Here is a 12,597-nt window from a genome sequence, read left to right on the forward strand (position 1 = left end):
ATGACTGAAATACCCTTAGAATCTAAAAAATAACAAAAATAACCACTAAACCTAAAAAATTACCAAAATTCCCTCCAAACCTACAAAATGACTAGAATATTCTTAGAACCTTTAATTTGACAAAAATACCCTTGAAACATCAAAAATATCACAAACCTCTATTTTGGTAATTTAAGAGGTTTCAAGTGTATTTTGGTCATCTTACAGTTTAGGGGTATTTTGGTCACTTTAAAGGTTTCAAGGGTATTTTGGTCATTTTAGATATTTTGAGGGGGTATTTTGGTCGTTTTAGAGGTTTAGGGCTATTTTGGTCATTTGATAGGTTTTAGGGTATTTTTGGTAATTTTAGAGGTTTAAGGTTATTTTTGTTCATTTTAGATGTTTTGGGTGTATTTTGGTCATTTTAAAGGTTTAGGGGTATTTTGGTCATTTTATGGGTTTAAGGGTATTTCGGTCATTTTTTAGATTTAGGGTGCATTTTTATCATCATATAGGTTTTAGGGGTATTTTTGTCATTTTATAGATTTTAGGGGTATTTTAGTCATTTTATAGGTTTCAGGAGTATTTTAGTCATTTTTTAGTTTTCGGGGATATTTAAGTCATTTTTTAGGTTTAGGGGGGGCATTTTGGTAATTTTCAAGTTTTGGGGGTATTTCGATTAGTTTTTAGGTTTTTCAGGAATTTCGACCATTTTTTAAGTTAAGGAGTATTTTGGTTATTTTATGTTTCGGGGGTATTTCAGTCAATTTTTAGGTTTCAAGCGTATTTTGGTCTTTTTCTAGGTTTCAGGAGTATTTTAGTCATTTTTTAAGCTTAGGGGGTATTTTAGTAATTTTTAGTGGTTTTTGAGCATATTTGGTGATTTTCAGGGGTACTTTAGTCATTTTGAGGTTTCATGGGTATTGTTGGTAAAACATAGTTTGCATCACATACAAAACATACGCACCAGAAAATTAACAGATCTATCTACTTCATTCACAATTGATAATATGTACTATGTAAATTTCAGAATTTAAGAACAAGGGAGCGTACCTTGGTGCAGTGAAATTCAACACCAAAGATTAGAAGTACTTGAGAACACTTTTAATTTTCACTCCAATTCCACTTATGCCCGAAAAGTGTGGCCTCTCAATCAGTTTATATGTCTGTGTTTAAGAGAAAATAAGAGAGTGGCTTATACTCACATACACACCATTTCTTTCAAATTACAAAATTTTGTATGTTTCTCTCCTTATATATAACTGATTATCTAATTGGGTTAGCCTTTTGGGCCATTCCAATTGGGTTTTAGTATGTGGCTTGGAGTGGGACCAAAAGGGACAAATAAGACACTAGCTCAATGGGTTTTGAGCCTTTTTGTCATCTCTTGACAAGCCCAAAATTATCATTAATTATATTTAATACCTCTACGGTACGAGATCCCTGAGCCTATGGGGCCTTTGACCTTGGCCCAATGGTACGAATCCTGATCCTAACCTTTTGTATGAGACAAGGCCCCAGGCCTCGGGCTCCAATTCTTGATCTAAGGCATGTCGGACCCGCAATCTTGGCCTAGACTCCTTAGGGAGCATTCCGGGCTTTGCTTGGTCAAGTGCGTCTTGGAAGGGAATGTGATTGCTTAGTTGTACATGTCTTGGCTACCCAGTATGGCCTCGGGGGGTATCACTGCCGAACATCCTTGTGGAGGTAGGAACCAGTTCCAATGCCACCACTACCACTCCCAACGAAACATCCACTTAGACGCAATGGAATTGGACCCCCATTTCCACTTACAATCAAGAATAATCATGGCATTCCCACTGACCTCATGTTATAAATAAGAAACGAGAATGAGAAGAGGGGGGTTGGCAATTTTGGAGAGAATAGGGAGAGAAAAGAGCAATCATTTTAAGAAAGAAAGATAGTGATACTATGAGGTAAAAAGAAGGGTTTATGGAAACAAAGTGTCCCTAAACTTCCGAGCATAGGACTACCCTCAATAGGAAACCTAAAGCCCATGATACAAATAGATTAGGAAGCCCAAGTAAAGGTTGAGCCTAATAATCATAATGTAGGTACACACAATTGGCGCCGTTTGTGAGAATCTCCTACAAAGCTATAGTTCTACTGAGGTGCTATAGGGAAATTTCTGCTGGACAATCTGGGAGCCATGTTAAAAGTGGCTCTTGGAGATCTTCTCGAGAATCCACTTAGAGGGAAAGAAGGTAGAAGCAACACGAAGATAGGGAGTATGAAGAGCAAGGGCAATTTGGACTCGGAGAAGGGTCATTTCAAATGTACCGGACAATGTCCGATGCCTCAGGGCGCAACCATTTTGACAGAAGGGATGAAGAGCTTGAGCAGAGGGATGAGGAGCTTGACCGTCTACATAGGTTGGTGAGGGATTTGGAGTTGGAAGCAAAAGGTAGGTGTAGAAGAAGGGACCACGAAGAGTAAGGGGAAAGGTCGCTAGTGTGGGGGACCATCATGGAGCAGGTTCACATCAATTCGGATCTCATCGCCACTGGGATCACTCGTGGGAATATGTAGACCAGGATTCGATTTTCCTGGAGGAGCGACGATCTCGGAACGCAGCCATGGATGTTATGAGCCGCATGTTACGCTGAATGGCCTGATCACCATTCTCAAGAGAAATTGAACGGGCCCCTATGCCGAGTAGATTTACATGGCCGCCGTTCAATTCTTATGATGGAAAGACAGATCCCATAGAGCATGTGAGCCACTATATTCAAATGATGTCTTTGCAAACTTACAACAACGCATTAATGTGTAAGGTATTTCCTTTGAGTCTCGGTCCCACTGTTCTGAGATGGTTCAATGAGTTGAAGAAAGGCTCAATTCACAGTTTTTCCAAATTGATTGAAGAGTTTGGTGTCCGGTTTATGACCTGCAGCCGGGTTCCACAACCCGTGGACACGTTACTGTCAATGAAAATGGGGGCTGGGGAAACCCTCCACAGCTACGCTAACCGGTACTAGGAGCTATACAATGAGATTGGCGGAGGTAACGAAAAAATCGCGGTGAGTACTTTTCGAATGGGTTTGCTCGAGGATTCTGAATTGCGAGATTTGTTGACAAGAAGACCTCCCGAGAATATGAGGCAGCTGATGAGGCATATTGAAGAATATAAACTGCTGAAGGATGATTAGTTGCAGAGCAAGGGCAAGGCCTCGATCATAAATCATCCTTGGTAGAGCAGTCTACAGTCTAGACCCTAGAGATATTTGAGGATTCAAGAGCTAGGGCCACAGATGGGGGAAGTGAATGTAGCCTTCAAGGAGTCGATGCACAGGATTGTGGATTGAATCAAGAATGAGCCGTACTTCTAGTGGCCGAACAAGATGGGTGGCGACCCTTCAAGGAGGAATCAGAATCTATATTGTACTTATCATAGGGACAAGGGGAACACCACCAAATAGTGTAGAGTGTTAAAAGTTCATTTGGAGTAGTTAGTGAAGGCGGTGTATTTAAAAGAGCTTGTGGTGGACCCCAGGAATCAGGAAGCCGGGTAGGGCGCTCGGCCCCGCGGGAGTCCTCTCCCGCCCTATTTGGGGATAATAGAAGTCATCCACACTACCCCAAGGGGCTCTTAGGTGTCCAAGAGGAGTGGGGTGCTGGCTGTGGGCAGCCCTCTGAGAAGAAATTGAAGTATACTCAGGAGCCCATTGCCTTCAATGATGATGATCTAGAGGGCATGATTCAACCACATGATGATGCCTTGGTGGTTACAGCCCGAATAAATGGATTCATAGTAAAGAGAGTGTTGATAGATTAGGGGAGTGGTGTCGAGGTGATGTATCCCAACCTATTCAAAGGGCTCGACCAAAAGAATGAACATCTCTCCAAGTACGATACACCCTTAATAGGGTTTGACGGCCGTATTATGGTCCCAGAAAGGCAGATCTCGCTTCCCATGAATATGGAAGGTAAAGAGGTGATGGTATCATTCATAGTGGTCGTTTCTTTCACCCCGTGCATTGCAATCCTTTGAAAGCCGTGGATTCATGCCATAGGGGCTGTATCGTCCACCTTGCATGTAAAGGTCAAGTTCCGCACCAAGTAGGGAATTGCCGTGATTAGGGGCAATCAACAAGTGGCTAGGTAGTGCTTGGTGGTTGCAGTTGGTCGAGGAATCAAGCAAAACGAGTCAACCGAGGAAAGTCCCTTATAGCAATTACAGGAACCCTAAGAGGAAGTGGGGGCCAGCTGTGCCGAGGACCTAGTAAAAGTGAAGATATTGCCAGATGACGACAGGAGTTTTCTGATTGGAGCAAATATGAAGGACGAAGAGAGGGTAGAAATATTGCTTTCCTTGTACTGAATGTAGACGTGTTCGCCTGGAGCTCGTATGAGGTACCGGGGGTGGACCCTAAGTTAATAGTTCACAAGCTTGGCGTGGATCCCTTGTACCCTCCTAAGAAGCAGAAGCCGATGAGATCGGCTAAGGAGCACGTCGATGCTATCAGGCAAAAGGTTGAAGAAAGCCAGGGCTATAAAGGAGATTTTCTTCCCAGAGTAGCTCACGAATACCATGGTGGTAAAAAAGAAGAACGATAAATGGAGGGTCTGCGTTGACTTCACCGACCTAAACAGAGCATGTTCAAAGGATTCGTTTCCAATGCCAAAGATTGATCAGCTCGTAGATGCCACCTATGGGCACCAAAGGATGAGCTTTCTGGATGCCTTTCAGGGTTATCATCAGATTTCCCTAGCTACTGAGGACCAGGAGAAGACAACATTTATAATCCCTGATGCTAACTATCACTGTACCGTGATGTCGTTCGGTTTGAAGAACGCCGAGGCCACATATTAACGGATGATGACGAGAATGTTCAGGGACAAAATTAGGCGTACAATTGAAGTGTACATTGATGATATGGTGGTGAAAAGAAAACAAGAAATGCAACACATTGATAATCTCAAAGGGGTGTTTGAAGTACTTCGACAGCACAGCCTACGTCTTAATGCCGATAAGTGTGTTTTCGAAGTAGGGGCTGGCAAGTTCCTAGGGTATTTGATCACTAACCGAGGAATAGAAGTCAATCCCGACTAGATTAAAGCTCTGAAATGCCTTAAACTGCCAAGCAATCCAAAGGAAGTCCAAGTACTAATCGGCATGTTGGCTGCCATTAATAGGTTTATTTCCAAGTTCGCCGATCGCTACTGTAACACCCCGATCTAATTTTTATAATTAAACTATATGTTTAAGTGGTTAAGTATGATTAATATTTTAAGCCACTTACTTACAAAGTATTTAATGAACATATTATTTTATAATGTCATTGAATAAGAATTTGTAAAGATTATAAATAATTGAAATGACTATTTGTATTATAAAAATATATTTAGCATGTACAAAACTATATTAGGTGGTTAAGTTGTGAGATATATATATATATATATATATATATATATATATATATATGCAAAGTGATATTATTTTTGTAGAAAAGCAAGTGTGAATGCAAGGAATTATTTTGGTAGAAAAGTAAGTGTGAATGCAAAGATTATATATATATATATATATATATATATAAAAGTGTGAATGCAAGAAAATTTGGAAAGTGGGTGGGATATTTCTTTCCCTAGCCATACACGTATCCACCCCAACTTTCCACTTCTCTTATCTGATTTTGCTGCCCCCAAAAGTCTTCACACTTTTCTTATTTTCTTGGCTGCATCAGATCAGAAGTCCAGCCCCTCTCTCTCTCTACTCCTTTTCCTCTTTCTTTGTTCTTCTTTCTCTCTTCTTCTGTTGCTTCTACACGGCAGCCCTCCCTTTCTCACCAACACAATATATTCCTCTCTAAAGAAGAAATTAAAGGGTTAACAATAAAATTTCAGCTTCCAAGTTTGTGGGTAAGTAATCAAACCTTCATTTGTTTATTTCTATTTCTTTATCTTCTATCCTGATTTTATAGGCTGAATTAAGATTCTGTTTTAGTGATTGAAGGTTTGATGATATTTTGATCAATTGAATGCTTATTAGGGTATTTTAATATGTATACTATATGTATAAAAATACCCAAATTAAATTAAGGCCTATTGCTATTTGTTGATGATTTTATAAGAATATGTACTGAAGCTGTCACTGTGACAGATTCTGTGTTCATGCATGTTAAATTATGTATTAAATTGTATATAGTGAATTTGGATGCTAGGGATAATTCATATGAAACCTAAGACACTTGTGGTTGTTATTGAATTGATCTCACAGCATTTGGATGAACATAAAAATAATGGTTTAAATTATAAGTTGCATGAATTTCTGTCAGGACAGTTTTGAGTATACTGTCTTGTGTGATTTTTAGTAAATTATTGGTTTATTCTTTGACTCCGAAAATTTTATGGTTTATAATTAACATACAGGGGAGTAGTTCTGTAAAATTTCATGACAATTGGATGTGTTTGAGCAGCCCGTTTGTATTTTACAAATGGAGCCTATGCTGCTGGAATAGAACAGTGAATAGTAAGGGACATGTCTAACTTTGTGGATTTAATTATCAAGTTAGGGTGAATGTTTTGAGCTATAATTTAATATGCTTGTCTTTTGGTATGTCTCGATCATAGATTAATTTTGTATAACTTGTTTTGAGGCTTATTACTCAAAGGAAGGGGTTCTAAACCATGAGACGGTTGTATGTATGAAGCTGTTTTGCCCGACGTGTTGTATGTTATCATATGAATGTATATAGTTACATGATCATGCTTAAAAGATTTTATATTTGTGCATGCATTATTGCCCTGACCTTAAAGCACCTTTTGAAACAAAGTTGGCTCTTTTAGAGATATGGGATTAATATAAGAATGTTGGTTTCTCTAGGATTTTGTACTTGTTGTTGATGAATGTATTTTTTGTTTGTGGGAACCTCGTTGAGGTGGGATTAGGACTTCCTTGATTCTAAGAGATAGGCTTTGAGATAAATGTGAAGTTTATGATAAGTAATTATGGATAGTAATAAGTTTTGAATTATGGTTTAGGTGTTACCAGTATCCAAGCCTAAGCTCCTTCGACTTTAGGCTCTCAGTTCCTCTGCTTTCAGGTAAGGGATAAGTTATATGGGCATTTGGTAAGTCATGAGGTTATTTTAAAGTATATTATGCATTAAAATGTTTTTGATTAGAGATATGGCATGTAATCATTATTCTGACAAAGATATGTTCGTGAGCTTTCGAAAAACTTATGTATATGATTTAAGCATATTGATGCTATTATTGATTCCACGAACATGATGTTTAATGAAAAGAATGGAAATGCTATGATTATGAAATGTTATACAAAAGAAGAAATTTCAGTATGATGTAAAGTATGAAATGTTTTCGGGTTATGTCCTCTGGTAATCTGAACTCGGCTAGTAGGGGTTAATTACTGGCTTTCCATGGAAATATGTTATCTGTTTGGCCATTTAAAGTAGAGGAAATGGGGCTACCCGTAACTCTAGGCCATTTAAAGTAGAGGAAATGGGGTTGCCCGTAACTCTAATCTGACTAAGGCCTTCTCCCCAATGTGTACGGACGGCGGGGAGGAACAAAACCTAGAGGAGATGTGCCATCAGGCCTCTCAAAGGGGACAATATCATGCACACGAGGTTTTCCAAATGTGATGAGGCCTTCTCTGTACAGCTTATCAGACATGGACTAACCAATATGATATGAACAGCTATGTTATGTTATTAATCATGAGAGAATTATTTTGTTTAAATGCATTATGAAAAGTTAAAAGCTCTCATGAAAATAAGAAGTTTCTGATGAAAAGAAAGCTGTTCATTAAAGATAAAAGTTTCTGAAATTCTGTTATGCTATAAAGGTAAAGTTTCTGATGAAAGTACAAGTTTTGTTAAAAAGTTATCAGATATCTGTTTTTATGAAACGTTAAGTTTTCTGATCATTAAAGTTATAGTATTCTATGAGAAGAGGTTTATAAAGAAAGGTTTTCTTATTGGGTCAAGATGTTTCTAGTTTAATACAAAGTTGCCGAATAATTGATTTACGTTAAAATGATTATTTTGTAATGAGAATATATGTGGTGACTTTGTAGAAAATGATAGAAGTTTAATCCGAAAGGTTTTGGTAATATCAAGCTGATAAGAAAAAGGAGAACAATTATTTTCCTATGAAAAGCGTATAAGTTATTATTCTGAATAGTATAAAATATTATGCATGGAAAGCTGTTCTCCTATTTGATTATGCATAGAATGAAATGATTTGATTTACATGCATCCTTATTGAATTCTCATATATCTTACCTTTACTGAGCTGTGTAGCTCATCCCTTCCACTCTTTCAGTTAACAGGTTTTATTTTGGAGCAGAGGGAGCCTTAGTCGAGTTTTGAAAGAAGCTGGTTTTAGTTTGATATGTATAGATCCTAAATTAGCATTCTGACGTTTAGCTTTATAGTTATTGTGTATTTTAGGATTAAATGAAAGTTGTGTATACCTTAAAGTATCAAGCTATGTATTATGTAAAAGTGTGGAAATTAAATGATTGGTGGATTATGTTATTCTTTGGAGTACAATGTAAATGCTCTGAATGTCAAGTCAAAGGTTATATAATTTAAGTAAAGAAACAAGGATTGAAAAGAAAAGGAAAGCTTTCGCTAAAAGTTTTGTAAAAGTTAAGTGGTTCTTGTTAATATCAGGTTTAGGCTTGATATTAGCATGCCGGTCATGGTCACAAATCTGAGTATCGGGTTTGGGGCGTGACAGCTACCATTCGTTTTACCAGCTTTTGAAGAAGTGGAAGGGATTCCAATGGAGTGAGGAGTGTGAAAGAGCCTTTCAGGAGCTGAAAGAATATTTGGTGAGAGCACCTATGTTGACAGCCCCAGAACCCGAGGAGGATTTATTCATATGTCTTTCAGTATCCGAGCATGCCATAAATGTCGTGCTTCTGAGAGACTAAGGAGTACAACGGTCAGTATACTACGTCAACAAGACCTTGGTCGACGCCGAGATGAGGTACTTATCACTAGAGAAGTTGGTGTTAGCCCTTGTGCACACTACACAAAAGATGCCCCATTATTTTCCAAGCCTACACCGTCTATGTGTTGACCGAATATCCTTTGCAATCCCTACTAAAGAGATTTGATTTCAAGGGCCGGATAGCTAAATGGGGGACTTGGCTTAGTTCTTTTAACATTAGGTATAGACCGAGAAGTTTAGTGAAGGGCCAAGTACTAGCCGATTTTGTTGCAGAATTTTCCCTGAGGAGGGACGTCGAAGTGATTTGTTAGGTGGATGTCCAAAAGTGGAGGGTATTTGTGGACGGTGCGTCTAGTGCAATGGGGGCTGGGGCCAAGATTGTTATCATCACTCCAAAAGGGATAAGGTTGGAACATTCCTTCAGGTTGGAGTTTAGGGCTTCCAACAACGAAGTCGAGTATGAAGCCTTGCTTGCTAGATTGGGAGTTGTTCTAGATTTAGGTGCGCGGGAAGTAGAGATTTACTTGGATTCCTGATTGGTAGTTAGTCAGGTGCAGGACAATTTTAAAGCCCGAGATTCTTGGATGAAGGAGTATTTGCAAATGGTGAGGTGAGTTATGAATCAGTTTCAAAAGGCAAAGGTGACCCAAGTAGGCCAGGGGCAGAATTGACATGCGGACTCTCTGCCCACATTGGCATCATTGATGACGGAGGAGGTATCTCGGATAATTAAGGTGGAGATCATAGCAAAACCAAGTATCAATGTTGCGACTGGTGTCTTAGCAGTAATGACGTTGAGCCATGTTGGATGGACTCGATCATTGACTTTTTAGCCGAAGATTGAGTCCCGGATGATGGAAAGGAGGCCAGCAGGGTATGCCGAGTTGCTGCTCGGTACTGATTATTAGCAGACCGCAAGCTATATCAGAGGTCTTTTGGGGGGCCATATCTTTTATGCTTGCGCCTTGAGAAAGTTAATGAGCTCTTGGTCGATCTACATGAGGGGGTGTGTGGCAGTCATGTAAGAGGACGATCATTAGCACATCGAACGATGACCCAGGGATTTTGGTAGCCACAGATGTAGAAGGACGCTACTGAATATGAACGGAAGTGCAAACAATGCCAAAAGCACACCCCACTAATCCACCGGCCAGCAGGTTATCTAAACTCGATCAATAGCCCTTGGCCCTTTGCATAGTGGGGGCTGGACATTCTTGGCCCGTTCCCTAGAGCCACCGACAATCGAAGATTTGTTCTTGTAGCTGTGGATTACTTCACCAAATGGACGGAGGCCAAGGCATTGGCTAATATTCAGGACGTAGATGTTAAGAAGTTTGTGTGGAGAAATATAGTCACGAGATTTGAGATGCCAGACTCTCTCATATCTGATAATGGGCTGTAGTTAAATAGTAAAGCCTTCCACGAGTTTTGCAGTGATCTTGGCATCAAGAACAAATACTCCATCCCGGCCTACCCTCAAAGCAACGGTCAAGCTAAAGTCATCAACAAAACGATTATGAATGGATTGAAGAAAAGATTTGAGGGAATGAAGCGCAAATGGGCCGAGGAGCTGCCAAATGTTCTATGGGCATACCAAACAACCCCTAGAAGTTCCACGGGAAAAACTCCATTCTCCCTAACTTACGGGGTGGAGGCTATCATACCAGCTAAGATAAACCTATGTAACGCACGGGTTGCAAGGTTTTCCCCTGCCATGAATAACGAATTGATGGTAAAGCATTTGGATTTACTAGAAGAATACTGAGAGTCAACAACTATACGACTAGTCGAGTATCAACAGAGGCTCACCCGACGTTATAACCGGGATGCAAAGACTTGAGAATTTGGCGCTGGGGGCTTAGTGTTGTGAAAAGTAGTAGGTTATATGCGAGACACTAATGCGGGGAAGTTACCCCCAACTTGGGAAGGGCCCTATAGAGTTATTACCATCGCGGGCACAGAGGCGTACTACCTAGAGGACTTGGACGAGAGATCGCTTCCCCAGCCATGGAACACCCACAATCTAAAGAAATTTTACCACTGACTATTAATACACGGGGGAACGGATTAGGTGTAATGTTATATGTGCACATAGTTCATTAATAGGAAAGTGATGTTTATCCATGCAGGTGTATTTGTACTTATGACTTCGTCATTGTTAACTCATTCGCTCTGGTCAACAAACACGAGTAAACTTCATATCAAATTTTATACAAGGACAAAAACCTGCTTCTTGATTTAATCATAATCACCAAGCAGGTGGAAACCTTATGTCAAATTACCAAGGACAAAAACCTACTTCTTGGTTTGATCATAATCATCGGGCAGGTGGAAACCTTATGTCAAATTACTATAGGGATAGAAACCTGCTTCTCGGTTTGATCTTAATCACCGGGCAGGTGGAAACCTTATGTCAAATTACTCTAAGGATAGAAACATGCTCCTCGGTTCGATCTTAATCACCGGACAAGTGGAAACCTAGTCTTAAATTACGTCTAATTATTTCAGAGGACTAAAACCAGTCTCTCAGATTCAATCCAAATCACAGGGAAAATGATCACCCTACACTAAATTTTCCTAGATAAGCTCACACACGTCAAATTTAGTTCTTATCACTGAGGAGCCAATTCTTTCTAAATATAGATGATATCCTCTGGAATAGTCTCGGTCATCATATGTGCACAGATATGACTTACCCTTTTGAAATAAATGAGAAAGCAATTTCAATCACTGTGCTGAGGCAAACCAAGATCAAACTACCTGGTCATTTGCAATGTAGACATAAGAGAAAGAAAATGAAAGAACAAGGCAGAAAAAATAACTTTGTAGCAAACTTTTGTAAACATGATTAAAGCAAGCAAATAAAGATTAAAACTAATGTTTTGTCACCACAACCCGGTGACTATAGGTAATTAAAACTTAGGAAAATAAAAGTTAAATCATTGTTCCATCACCACAACCTGGTGACTTTAGGCAAACCAGAAAAATAAAAAAAAGGGAAAGTAAATGTGGATAAAAAAAGATAAAGGCTAGTTAAAAGCATAAATGTCAAACAGAAGGATCACCGAGTGGGAGATAAGTTGCTTCGTCGGCTTGCTAGCAAGGGACATCCTTGGTTGGTGGCTATTGGATTTGTGTGTCTTCGGCAGTATTGAGGTTGCTGCTAGCCTCAAGATCAACATGAGAATCAATTGCTCTTACCAGCTCCCTCATACTTGGGGTATCCTCTTCATCAACAGCATCAGCTTGGCTTTGCACGAGAGGAGGGGGGGCTGAGTATGGGATTTGCTCTAGATTCCTCAGTGGGGAATCTTCGGGCACTCCTATAGCTTGGAAGGCTGCCAGCCACCCCTCTCCGAACCCATGAGACTGGGCTTGATGGACAATAGGCTCTATGGAGTTCTTAGCATCCGCGAAGCCCTCGTTGTACCACTTAGTCTCACAGGCTTTGAGGGCCACCTTCAAGTCAGTTATTTCATCAGCTTAGGCCAAATTTAGGCTGGCTACCTCTGCTAGTTTAAGCTCCACGGCCCTCAGCTTGTCCTTTGCCTCGGCAAAATTTCTCTCTACCACCAACCGAGCCTTCTCCAAAGATTGGGCTTTCTTCTCAGTAGCCTCAGCGGCTTTGCCCTTCTCTTTTGTTGTGGTAGCAGCAATATCCTTCAAGGCTTTCTC

This window comes from Quercus lobata, chromosome 12, assembly GCF_001633185.2.
Source record: "Quercus lobata isolate SW786 chromosome 12, ValleyOak3.0 Primary Assembly, whole genome shotgun sequence".
NCBI lineage: Eukaryota > Viridiplantae > Streptophyta > Magnoliopsida > Fagales > Fagaceae > Quercus > Quercus lobata.